This window comes from Mus caroli, unplaced genomic scaffold (genome assembly GCF_978045245.1).
Source record: "Mus caroli unplaced genomic scaffold, Mus_caroli_1 scaffold_8, whole genome shotgun sequence".
Classification (NCBI taxonomy): domain Eukaryota; kingdom Metazoa; phylum Chordata; class Mammalia; order Rodentia; family Muridae; genus Mus; species Mus caroli.
This window is the reverse complement of record NW_028227263.1, coordinates 105,022,371-105,034,874: the sequence shown is the minus strand read 5'-3', so window position 1 is coordinate 105,034,874 and position 12,504 is coordinate 105,022,371. Positions and strand designations below refer to the sequence as shown.

Sequence of the window (12,504 nt, the reverse complement as noted above, 5' to 3'; positions counted from 1 at the left end):
ACTAATGGGCAAAAGTTTCTCTGCCCAGCAAGGTTTTCCCATGGTTGGTCCTCCATTTTCCTTGTGCAATAGTCTCTGGACACATGACAAATTCATCATCTTGTTTGATCTTCTCCGTCTGTCCCCACTGAGAAGAGATCTGTTCCATCTGGGATAATCCCACACTGGGGAACAGAGTGCCAGTTGTCAAATTGGCAGTGCAGGTAAAATTCTCCAGCCAGTTTTAAGGAGCCAAGAGTTATGGCAGGAATAGCTCTTAGGTCAGGCCTACCTGAAGTCTGTTCCAGGATTAGAGTCTGTCTGTCCTGTGGGTGATGTGATACCATCTCAAATGCTGCTAAGCTTCTTTTTCCTTATGATGCCTTTCCTCATAATGGTAACAGACTGCAGTTAAAAAGCTCTCAAACAAATGACAGCAGCTTCATTTATTTCATTTCTTTCCATTCCTGTTGGTATTCTGTGCCTGTATGTCTATGTGCTGTGTGCATGCAGTTCCTGTAGAAGTCATTAGAGCATATGGGATTCCTTGAACTGGATTATGTCAGGCTGTGAGCCTTCATGTATATACTGAGAACTGAACCTTGGATCCTGGAAGAGCAGTCAGTGTTCCCAACCCCTGAGCCATCTCTCCAACTCCAAAGTGCAATGACTTAGAGAATACTGCTGGTGTCCTCCTTAGGTGTCCAGTACCTTTCAATTCTTTAAAGGCCAGATTTGAGTGCACAATGTGAGGCCATGATAGGCCATGAACCTCTGCTTAGAGATTCATGGTACTTTTGTGAAACCTTACAAACTTAGTGCTGGTGACAGGTAGACTTTTACAATATAAATGTTTCATCCTGTATATGAACTAGCATAGTACTACCTTGTCAATGAGAGTAGGTATAGAGAGGACAACCTGATTGGCAGTTTTATCTCTAAATAGCATTGATGAAGAATACCAGAATGGTCCAGAAATCTCCTATAGCCTCAGATTTTTCAAACCTTACTTCAATGAGTTTCTTAAATGCTTTAATGTCCCTTCTAGGCCATCATGCACCAAAGGTCATGAAAAGGAAAAATGAGTAGGGCAAAGGGGAATAGGAACCTCTTTAGTAAATTATTTGGGGGCGATTCCAATCTTCCATGTCTGGATAGCAACAGTTGAGCTCACAAGAATCAGCAGTGGTAGTCCGTGGCAGGGCCTCACGGTTTTTTCTGGATCAATCAGCCAATGTGCCTGAGTTCTTGGAAGTGGCAAGAAGCCTCTGGAATATCAGGAGAAGTTCTTTTGTGCGTTTCTCTCTATGAAGTCATGAAAAAATTATCAGGGGAGAAGGCAAGGTGAACTTATGCCACAGCGCCCTCTACTGTTTGTTGTGGTTCATTTATCCCTTTCCAAACATCAGGTGTCTGTCAAGTATTTGCTGTAGTAAAACATCACATGCCCTTAGCCAGGCAGCCTCCAGAAAAGAATCACCTGTCTGCCTCAGCAAAAACATCCTCTTAAAACAGTGTCCAGAAACAAATCACATGATGAAACTGAGTCCTCAATGAAACCAGAAATATCAACTTCACACTTCAATGGCCCTTTGGTGTGTTGGAGTCCAGGTATAATGAAGATTTTTATATATTCATGAAATAGCACTCACTGTTTTCTAAGCATTACTTACACAAAACCATATAAACTTGTGCAGAACATACAAAGTTCAGACACACAGCTGAACCCCCTGCTAATCACTCAGCCATAGATTATTAAAGCAGTTCCTTATAAAGTGGTCATTTCCAAGACCTCAACAACAGATAGTTAAACAAACCTTGATAAGGTAATTCATAATGAGCCAAATGCCTTAAAAAGTCTGTGAAAAACCTAAGCAATTAATTGGGTTTTCTGATTTGTTTATGTTATTTTTATTCCCTCTCTCTGTCTCTGTCTGTGTGTGTGTGTGGGGTGTGTGTGTGTGTGTGTGTGTGTGTGTGTGTGTGTGTGTGTGTGTGTGCATGCACATGTGTATACTGTTGGGCCAGAGAAAAGCTACAGGTGTCTTCTCTCTGATACTATTTTTGGAATTTTCTTACGAAACAGTAAACGGTAACAAAACCCAGAAACTTCTTCCTGCTAAGAAGTGAAGCATTAGTTTTCTAAACAGAGTCAGAAAAAAATAAAATAACCTTCATAGAAGTCAGAAAGTATTTAAACAGTTTTTGAACACTAATTAAAATTACCATATATCAAACAATAAATAATTAATAAAAACAATGAATAGCAATTAGTTAAAAATTGATATTGTTTAACATGCATCCAAAATTATTGATATTAAGAAATCATCAGCTATAAATTAATATTTGATTGATGGTTATTAAAGGTTAGCAGAGGATTAATTGTTAGCCAATAGTTATTTATTAATGTTAATGAATACTAAATTACTACTTAATTATTACTTAACAATTAATGTCAAATAATACTTAATTGTTAGACAAACAAAATTGTTTGTTTATGTGAAATAATTAAATGTTAGCCAATAAAACTAAATTAATATTAGCCAATTAAAGTTATTTATTAATGTTAACTAATACTTAATTATTACTTAATGATTATTTAATACTTAATGTTAATAAATGCTGAATTCTTAGCCTACAGTTAATTATTAATAACTAATAACTATTAATTGTTACTAATTTTGGAAATTAATCTTTCTTAAGTAGTAATTGCTGTTACTAATGTTCATAAATGATCAAATATAATGCTTAATTGATGCATTATTGATCAGTTAATCAATCCAAATTTTTAATTAACAACTATTAATTAACAATGAATGATTAATTTATACTTAAGTGTTAGCCAACGGACAATTATTAATTGTTGTTAATGTTGATTATTGATTATCAATTAATAATTGTTTGTTGGTTATTGATTAGTGGATTGTTGTTGCTGTTCTTGTTGTTGTTACTCTTTCATGTGGAGAGACAACTCAAAAGAACTGCTGCTATTGCAGAGGACCTAGGCTCTGTTCCCAGAAACCACACAGCAGCTCACACCCAGCTGGAACTCTGGTTCCATAGGATCAGTTGCCATCTGCTGGCCTCTGTGGGCACTACACGAATGTGGTGCTTAGACATACATGAAGGCAAAACATCATAGTAGGTCACATTAAAACTGAGATGTATCCAATTGGGGTGCAGACAACGTCATGCTGGTAGGAAATATTAAAGGCTTTTAAGAAGACTAAAAAACAGGGAAATTGGAGTCTCTCTGAGGAACATTTAGAAGAACAGAAAATGAAGACAAGGAAAAACAAAAAATTACATTAGGGACCTGAGGGGAAAATACGAAAGAAGTCATGAAAGCCAACTACTCTTTTTTAGGGGGAAATGAATAAAGTCAGAACTCTGACAACACTGGTAAGAAAGTAAAATAATAAATTAAAAGGAAGCATTTTGTTTAATACCTCCTAGACATTAAAAGACAAACAAAAAAATGTCTGGGCATGGTGGTGAATGCCTTTAACCACACCACTCAGGAGGCATAGACAGGGGGATTGCTAAGACTTTGAGACCAGATAGATCTACATAGAGAGTCCCAGGCTAGTCAGGTCTACACAGTGAGACCCTTTCTCAAGAGCAGAAAATCAGTTTATGACAAAGTTTGCAAATTCTCATGAAAAGAATGGAGTCTCAGCACACAACACACTCCATTAAAACTGAGACCATCATAAACTGTGTTGGTCACCTTGACTATGGAAATTGCTTTGAGCAAGGCCAGACTCACCCTCCAGGCCTAGAGAGAGAAAATCCTGAGAAGAAAGTAAAGAGCAGAGTGTATGTCTCAATGGTGTCTCAGACAGGGTAGTGACCTGGTGGGGATCTGCAGAAATATAAATTAAAAAGCAGCCTTGAAGCTCACCAAGTCACTCAAGGTGCTTGGTGTGTAGCTGGACCACTCTGTCCTAACACAGTGCTAGAGGATTGGCTGAGGCTCTGGCCAGGGTCTGCCATTTGTGGGTAGAAGATTCAAGCTGGTTTCACAGACCTGTCTCACATCTCCATGCTTACAGAAATGCATCATGCTGTCCTCTCACTGTCATGGAGAAGTTTAACCATGTCTGCTCACAATGGAACAGTGTGATCTTAGATCTTATTGCCATTTGCAATCTGAGAAGAGTGAGTCAGTGGCATGCCCTGGACAGCTCTGCTGATGAAGTGACTATTGTAGTGCATTATCTAGGGACCTCAGTATTCATCAGAGAAGACAGTTCAGATATGGAGTTTAGTCAAAGAGTTTTATTCTCTATTGGCTGGCTCTTGACCACACTGGGTATCTGGTATCCCAGTGTAGCCCCACGCCTTTCTCAGGGTGAGCTTTAAAGCACAAAAATGACATCTTGGGTTGACATACTTCAGTTAGCAAGAAGAGTTAGCCAGAATTAGAATTTTAGAAGTCAAAAGCAAGGTGCATACAGAGACTTTCTCAGAACTTTGGACTTTGATGGATTAGACTTTTGTTTTAGGCTGGTGGTCGCTCTGTGTATATCTTGAGCCTTATGGCCTGAATGGAACTGTTATCATGAAATCAGGTGTGCTAAGGTCTGAAGCCCTGCTACAACCAGGATGTAGTTGGACTGCCTTCATCTCTATGTTTGGTGCTAATGGATTTTAAACTGCAAGTTGAGACACTGAAGATTCTTGTCTACAGTTGGTTGTTGATTTATCAATAAAGATGCCAGTGGCCAATGGCTGGGCACTGGGTGGGACACCTAGAGTTGTGAGGATAGAATGGAGAGAGAATCAAGTGGATGGGAGAAGAAGAAGGGAATGCAGTAGCAGCAGGAGATAAAGCCAACCAGCCATGTGAGTTTTTGAGTAAAGTACCACTGGCCACATAACCACTAAACCTGGGGTCACAGTGGAAAGTTTAGGAGTGCCCAACCTTTGAACTAGTCAAGGCATTTTAATATTAAACATCTGAGTGTCCGAGATGGCTCCTGGGTACATGCTTGAGATCCGCTGGGAGCACGAAGCTGTGCAGTCCAAAACTCAGAGAAACATCTCTGCAGTGGATCAGGAATAGGGGCTCATGTTAGTATTACTGTTGAAACTTCATTTCCCCAAATACAAGTAAAACTATAATGTGGACAAATATGAACAAGTCCTATCAGAGAGTCAAATTCCTATGTCTCCAGGTTGGAGAATTCCTGCTCCATCAGTAGCAGCTGGTGGATTCCAAGAGGCACATAATGAAAAGATCCACAAATCCTGCCTGTGTTGCCATCCCTGTGGGAGGGTTCCACTCTCTTCACTGATGTGGGGAATTGCAGCTAACTTAATGAGGGACTCTCCTAAATCAGAGAATTCTGTGTTCCATCGAAGACCCTCCAACTGCTTGTGGGGAACAGGATAAGGACAACTTTTCAAGATTCCCTTCCCTAGTCAAGCCAACTAGGGATGCAGGGAAGGGTTTGTTTGATGCAGAGGAAATGTCAGAAAAAGAGGGAGTCCAAAGATTTTAAAAGTGAACCTAGGACCTGGCCAAATCATAATGGAAATGATGAGAGAGAGAAACACAGCTCTGACTTTAAAAACCAGCTTTCAGAAAGTCAGACAGACACTGCAGGACCTCCTGGTGGCTTGAGTTGTGGGGACTGTGCTGGGTGTGGGTAGAGGAGGAGGTATAGGCTGCTTTAAAGTACATTACAGCCAGCAATGGCTGGCTCAAGCCTTTAATCACATCATGTGGGAGATAGAGGTGGGCAACTTCTGAGTTCAAGGCCAGCCTGGTCTAAAGAGTGAGTTCCAGGAAAACCAGGGTTATACTTAGAAACCCTGTCTAGAAAAAAGGTAATAATAATAAAACAAAATAAAACAAAACAAAAAACAGAAAAAAAGTACATTATCTTTTGGTGAATTAGGTTCTTATTGGTGCTAGATAGATCCCTGAACTACCAAACTGGCTAAACCATTTAAGGAAAAAAACAGGGCATGTCTCCACCTAGAGGGAGATACCATTTTTTCCTTTAAACTATTTTGGTTTTTTATTTTTATAAGTATATTTCTGTATGTATGGGAATATTTAAGCTAATCTGGGTTATCAATATAATTGCATCTCTAATCAATTAACAACAATGCAGTCAGGCACTAGCGAGGGATTTTATTGATTAGCTCATTTGAATTGGGGAAAATAACCTTACATCTCCAACACACAGGATCTGGTGGCAGCCCAGACAAACGTACATGGAAAAAGGAAGCTTTTGGTTTTAGCCTGCTTGCCCTTACTCTCTCTGGAGTTAGACTCTGCTTTGGGATTTCAATGGAGACTCTCTAGGAATTGCCTAGGACTTCAGCACTACATAGGGATGACAGAAAAAAACAGTATTGTGGATTATGCAGCCACCACATCCTTGGACTTTCCATAAGAAGAGAGCCTTTGTTGGGATACCTGTACCACAGCCTGTGAAACACCATAATAGAGCTTTTTAATAAATGATTAGGCTTTTGAGCATTTGTGGCATGTGAGTGTGCATGTGCTTGTGTGTGTGTGTGTGTGTGTGTGTGTGTGTGTGTGTGTGTGTTCCACTCTTGTAGTTCTGTTCCTTAGAGAGGCCTGAGGAAGGCAGGGGTTTTTGTCTACATATATGTCTGTGCAGTAAGTGCAGACAGTGTCTGAAGGGGCCAGAAAAGGGTGTCAGATCCCATGTGCAATTAGAGTTAACATGTGGTTTTGAGCCATAGTCTGGATGCTAGTTATCTAACCCAGGTCCTCCACAAGAACTGCCAGGGTTTTTAACCATTAAGCCATCTCTCCAGCCCATCTTTATGTTTCACAATATATTTCTAGAGTTCAGTTAGTGTGGTGGTTTGAGTGATGATGGCCCCCATAGGCTCATATAGTTGAATGACTTGGTCCCTACTTGGTGAAGAGGTTTTGAGAAGGATTTAGAGGTGTGTCTTTGTTAGAGAAAGGGTTTCAATTCCAGTAAACTTTGAGGTCTCAGAGGCCCATGCTAGGCCCAACAACCTCTCTCCCTCCCTGATGTCTGCTTATGGATCAGATGGAAGTTCTCAGCCACTGATCCTGCACTATGCTTTCCTACCTGTTGCCTAACATGTTAGTCAAGGACTCACACCTTGAAATTGTAAGCAAGCCGCCAGCTAAAACCTTTGTGTGTGTGTGTGTGTCATAATGAAGACTTTACTGAAAACACAAAACAGGCGAACCAAGGATTACAGAAAAGGAATGTGGACACATAGCAAAACAAAACCAAACAAAAAGAGAGGGGATGGGCCAGCTTTGGTGGCTCATAACTTTAATCCCAGCACTTGGGAGGCAGAGGCTGGTGGATTTCTGAGTTCAAGGGCAGCCTGGTCTACAGAGTGAGTTCCAGGACAGCCAAGGCTACAGAGAAACCCTGTCTCAAAAAACCAAACAAGGGGTTGGGGTGTAGGAAAGAGGAGAGAGAGCAGGGTGGTAGTTGGGGAGAGAGGTTGGGTTATTTGTTCTGTTTTCTTCTTCCTGTTTCTTTAAAAAGGCAACACAAGGAAAAATACATGCAATAGGCAACCAACATTTGTTCCCAAGTAGAAACATAAATAGGGAAGAATCCAAAACTCCAGTTCTCTTTTCAAAAAGAAAGGGGAAAAAAAGGGGGGGGAAGGAAAGGAAAGGCAGAGCATGTGGCTGTGCGCCCCTTAGAGCCCCTACTCAGAGGTACAAAGGCACACCCTAGCATGGACTGGAGGTACAGAGGCGGCGAGAGCGCGGGCATCCTGTGCGAGGGGTCCCCATTCAGAGTTAAGGGGGTCCGACTCGTGCAATCCTGAAAGCTCATCTCCAACTGCCACCACAACGATTCCACGCATGCGCCCCGCACTACAGCTCAGTATGCCTGAATCTTTTGCTGAGGGCAGCAACTGGCCGCCTGAATTGATGTGGCTGAGGACTTTCTGTGTGAGCTGTCTCTCCTGATCGCACAGCAGGCTGGTGTTGGATGCCAGCTCAGTGTTCTGGCTTTGGGGGTCTTGACTTTCTACTCCAGACGCGAGATATGCTCCACCTGGCATTTGTGGCATTTTTGAGGCAGCAGTGCGGTTGCGAAACCTCTTGTGACCCGCCTTGATGCGTTACTGCATGTCCAAGCAGATGCATGACAGCAGAGGGCTGTCACCAAAGCTTGGCACGTCTGGCACGGTCTGAGGCTCCTCCTTGAGCACAGCAAGGACCAGTGGATGTGGAGGGGGCGACAGCCTTGATCTCGTCCCTGGGCAGCAAGAAGGAAACTGGCTCCACGTTGAAGTCTATGGTGCCCACGCGCCCCACAGTGCCCAGCGCCAACAGTGAAACTGCTCAGGTTGGCATAGACAGGGGTCTCCATGGCCCCGGGATTGGCCAGCAGGTTGGTGGGCACGGGGTGGGGGTGGGGGGCGGGAGCCCCTGAGGGGCCGATGTGGCCACACCCAGCTGGCTCTGCTTGTGCAGGTCAGCCAGGGGCTTAATGAAGCCCTTGGGGAACTCCTGCTTCTAGCTGGCTGCCACCATCAGATAGAGGAACTGCTTAATGGTCCGGGTAGTGGTCACCAGCCCGTTGGACTGGATGATCAGCCTCTAGAGCTGCAGTGACGCGATTTTGAGCAGACCATGAGCCAGTGAAGTCAGCAGACCTTCTGGGCAACAAATGGTCTCAGAAAAGAAGGTGCAGTGGCCTACCCCGGTTTCAATCCCTCTGCTCCCTGCTCTGCCAGGCTCCTCAGGGAAATCATGGCCCAGAGGCATGAAGCCACCACCCCCTGGAAACCAGTAACACCAGTGAGGCTCCACACACCCTCAGATAGGCCACTCAGTGCCTCCTAGCCATAGAAGGGCTTTTCCATCCCCACCTCCCCCTCTGAGCTCTGCTCCTAGAAGGGGGGCCACAATGTCCTGGGCTGACCAGTATGCCCTCCAACCATTGCCCATCCTGTATAGACCTGCTCAGATGCCAGCTTCTCTCCCTTTCTTTTATAAGTTTGCCTTGGTCATGGAGTCTCTTTACAGCATTAAAAATAATGGACTAAGACAGACTTACTAAAACCTTGCAAGGAAAGAACAGAATCCCTCTGTACACTGTCTCTACCCTGCACATTGCTCTTTCCAGCTAACTTGAGAAGGCCTTTCTAGTTAACACATCCAAGGACTGACACAGATGGGATGTAATTACCCAAAAAATTTTGTGACATTGGATTACACTCTTGCTGTTGTGCATCTGTGGTCCTTAAACATATATCCCTTACAAAACACAGTTTTCTTTCTTTCTTTCTCTCCTTCTTTCTTTCATTTTCAAAAAGTATCCTGCAAACAAATTCTACCATCTGAAAGAGCTCCTCTGTGCTATCCTTCTTGCAGACTGGGGACCAGGTGATCAAGCACAGGAGCCAAAAGGGCAACATTTCCCATGCAAACCATTACACACACAAAATAGCCCCACAGGATGAAACAATGAGTTTGTGCACATTAGTTACAGGAGTATAGGAGAAGGAAGAGTCACTGGGCAGGGAGTCCTTGAAGGCAGACACATCACTAAACAGCCCATCACAGCCTAGATACAGACTCACAAAAACAGCAATCATGGAGTTCTTTCCCTGTCAGGCAGCTAACCAAGTCAGGGTCACCTTCCCACCAGTACTTTAACTTCTTCTTTAACCTTGGGCACAGTGAGGAGAATGAATCTTGTTCCAGTTCTAAGCTGAGCAGTATCTGTATTACTAAGAGGACTCAGGAGGCACATGAGAAAAATCTTACACATGTGTCAGCCACCCACTTAATGCTTCCCTCTTCACTGCAAAGTCTTCCCAGAGCCTGCCCCTGGGCCCCACCCTCTCATCAACCCCTTCCTTATGTTCTCCCTTTCTGAGTAGAGCCCATGTTCTCTGTGTAGTCTTTTAACCCAGGTGTCCACAAATGTATCTTCAGGGGCACGTCATCCAATGATCCAAGCAGCTCCTGGGCTGGAGAACACTCTGCAAGAAGGATAAACAAGTTTGTACTTCTCAGGATCACAGTACACACCTATAAGTCCACCATTGAGGGCAGTGGTTCTCGACCTTCCTATTGTTGTGACTCTTCAACACAGTTCTTGCTGCTGTGGTGACCCTAGCATATATTCTTTGCATTGATATCTTATAACTCTAATATTGCCATTCTTATTAATCATAATGTGTATATATACAAAAACACATTTGACCCACAGGTTGAACTCCACTGATTTAAGGGATTGAAATGGAAGGATCTGTAGATCAAGGGTTGCACAATGGGAGGATCTGTACATCAAGGGCAGCACAAACTGCAGGGTGAGGTTCAAACCAGCCAGAACTCCATAGTGAGACTCTGTGAACACTGCATTCCAGGATTATTTGCTGTGTGCTCATCTATGCTCTGCTTTCAGATCCATCGACATTTCTTCCTTAGTGACAGTTGATCACAGCTAGAAATAGCTGCTTAAGGTGTTATTCAAAACTGGCCTTGACCTAGATGTGTGTGTGTGTGTGTGTGTGTGTGTGTGTGTGTCCATTGATCTTGTTTCCTTCCCAAGAGAGATTCATGTTGTGTATACCAATATGATTTTTTTGATATTTCTTAAAATCTAGGAACCACAAACATCTCCCTGTTTTTCCTTACTCCTTTATCTGTGTTTGCATTGATAGATTATGGTTCTCATTTTACTTCTATAATAAAAATTGACCTTTGAATTTATTTTATAGCACTCATCATAGAAATAGGATATGGAAACCCTTCCAAAGTCTCAATGTTTGTGCATAGTTTTTCCTCAGGGTAGGGAATGTTATAGTGAGCAGCATGGGACACCCTGCAAACCAGAACCAAGTAAGCCATTGCCTGGGGAACACAGAAGCAGCACAGCGCTAGCATCTCAGTGATATTTAAGACAAAGATGGGGATGGGAGTGACTACTACAGTGATCTCAACAGAGCAGGATTGGGGGCAGGAGCTTCATTCCTATCCCGTATCCCCTTGATAGGCTGTGAAAAAAACATAAGAGAGTTTAGATTTCCAGTTATCAAATTCTCTTCAGAGCAAGGGCCCTGCCTCTGTGAAAGTTATCCCATCACACCTCCTGCAGAAACATAGACTAAATCGGCCAAACCAACTGACAGAGTCATTTTCTGGGGCAGAGGCTGTAGAGGGTAATTAATGGGAGTTCTCCAGAGGCTCATTTCCAGAAAGCTTTAGCTTTACCTAGAAGTACTAGGAAAATATCCCATTTTCATGGACACCCAAGTCCCTTGTATATTCTGGGTGGCCCTGGATATGAGCTACTTTCGGAACTGTGTTGACATAGAGACCATGGTCACTTACACAGAGTAAAGCTGAGATGTCAGCTCCACTCTGGGTCCTCCTCTTTGCCCAGGGGAGCAAGGGGAGCCTGGGTGAACATCCCAGGGACAGTGTAAGGGCTGCTCTGAACTAGGAGGCCACCAGCCAAATATGCTGGTGTCCTGACACCCCAGCTCCTCAAAGTTCAGCCTTTGTTTCCCTGAATTCCACCTAAGGCCATATAGGCAGGTAAGTCTCCAAGGGTTGTTAGTTTCAGAGCCTGGGTCTGGCAGCTGGACAACCTAGACTGTGGCCACCCATTCCCCATGGACCTGTTAGACAGAAGTGACAAGTAGAAAAAGCCTGGGTATGGTGATGAGTGCCTTTTTTTCCAGTACTCAGGAACCTGACACAGTTGTGTGCCTATTAGTTCTACACAATGAGTTCTGGGAGAGTCAAGCTACATAAGGGAAAGACTCTCTCAAGATCAAACAAAACACAACAAAACCAACAAACAAAAACAAGCAGAGAAAGGACATATAACTAAACACAGCACACTGGGAAGAGGAACAAATAATGGGGTCCAAGGTCACTCCACCCCAACTTAGGGTCCTAGAATGAGGCTTCCTTTGCAATAGAAAGCAAGAAGTATGCCAAACTAAGCAGTCCTGATTGATGGGAGGTTGGGCTCACAGTGAGCAACCCAACCTCTCAGCCTGTGCATCCTGTGAGGTGATCTGGAGAGTGACCAGAACTGTGTGAGGCTTTTCTGGGAGACAAGTTTCACCTACTGCCAGTGACAGTCGTCATCCTCAGCCCTCTGTCTGCAGAAAATTCCAGAAGGGATTCCAGATATTTCTGGTGTTTTTGCTTCCATTTCCCGGTATCTGATAGAAGGGGTGCAGTGTCTCTTTTTGCAGTGTCTTCACATTCTCCCGGTCAGTTATATTTGCCCAGTCTTTCTCTGTACAGCTGATTGAATGAGGATGCTCATGTCCACAACTAACAACATAATTGGAACTAAAGTGGGAGACAGGGTTAGTGTAAAATTAATTAATTTTAATGTAAATCTAGGTTAAAAATTAATCTGGCAGCTGTATTTCTTTACCTTCTGTAGTCATCAACAACCACCCAGGGAAATCAGATTTATTAAAATACCCTTGAGACGAATATTGAGCAAATCTTACTCCATTCTAAACCTGCAAGCTCATGAGGATTCCTCCCAG

At 43.2% G+C, this 12,504-nt stretch overlaps 1 pseudogene; it reads right to left on the bottom strand.

The window, feature by feature from the left end:
- Positions 1 to 7,671: 7,671 nt before the first annotated feature.
- Positions 7,672 to 8,841, bottom strand: LOC147003296 (transcription factor JunD-like; annotated as a pseudogene).
- Between the last annotated feature and the right edge of the window lie 3,663 nt (positions 8,842 to 12,504).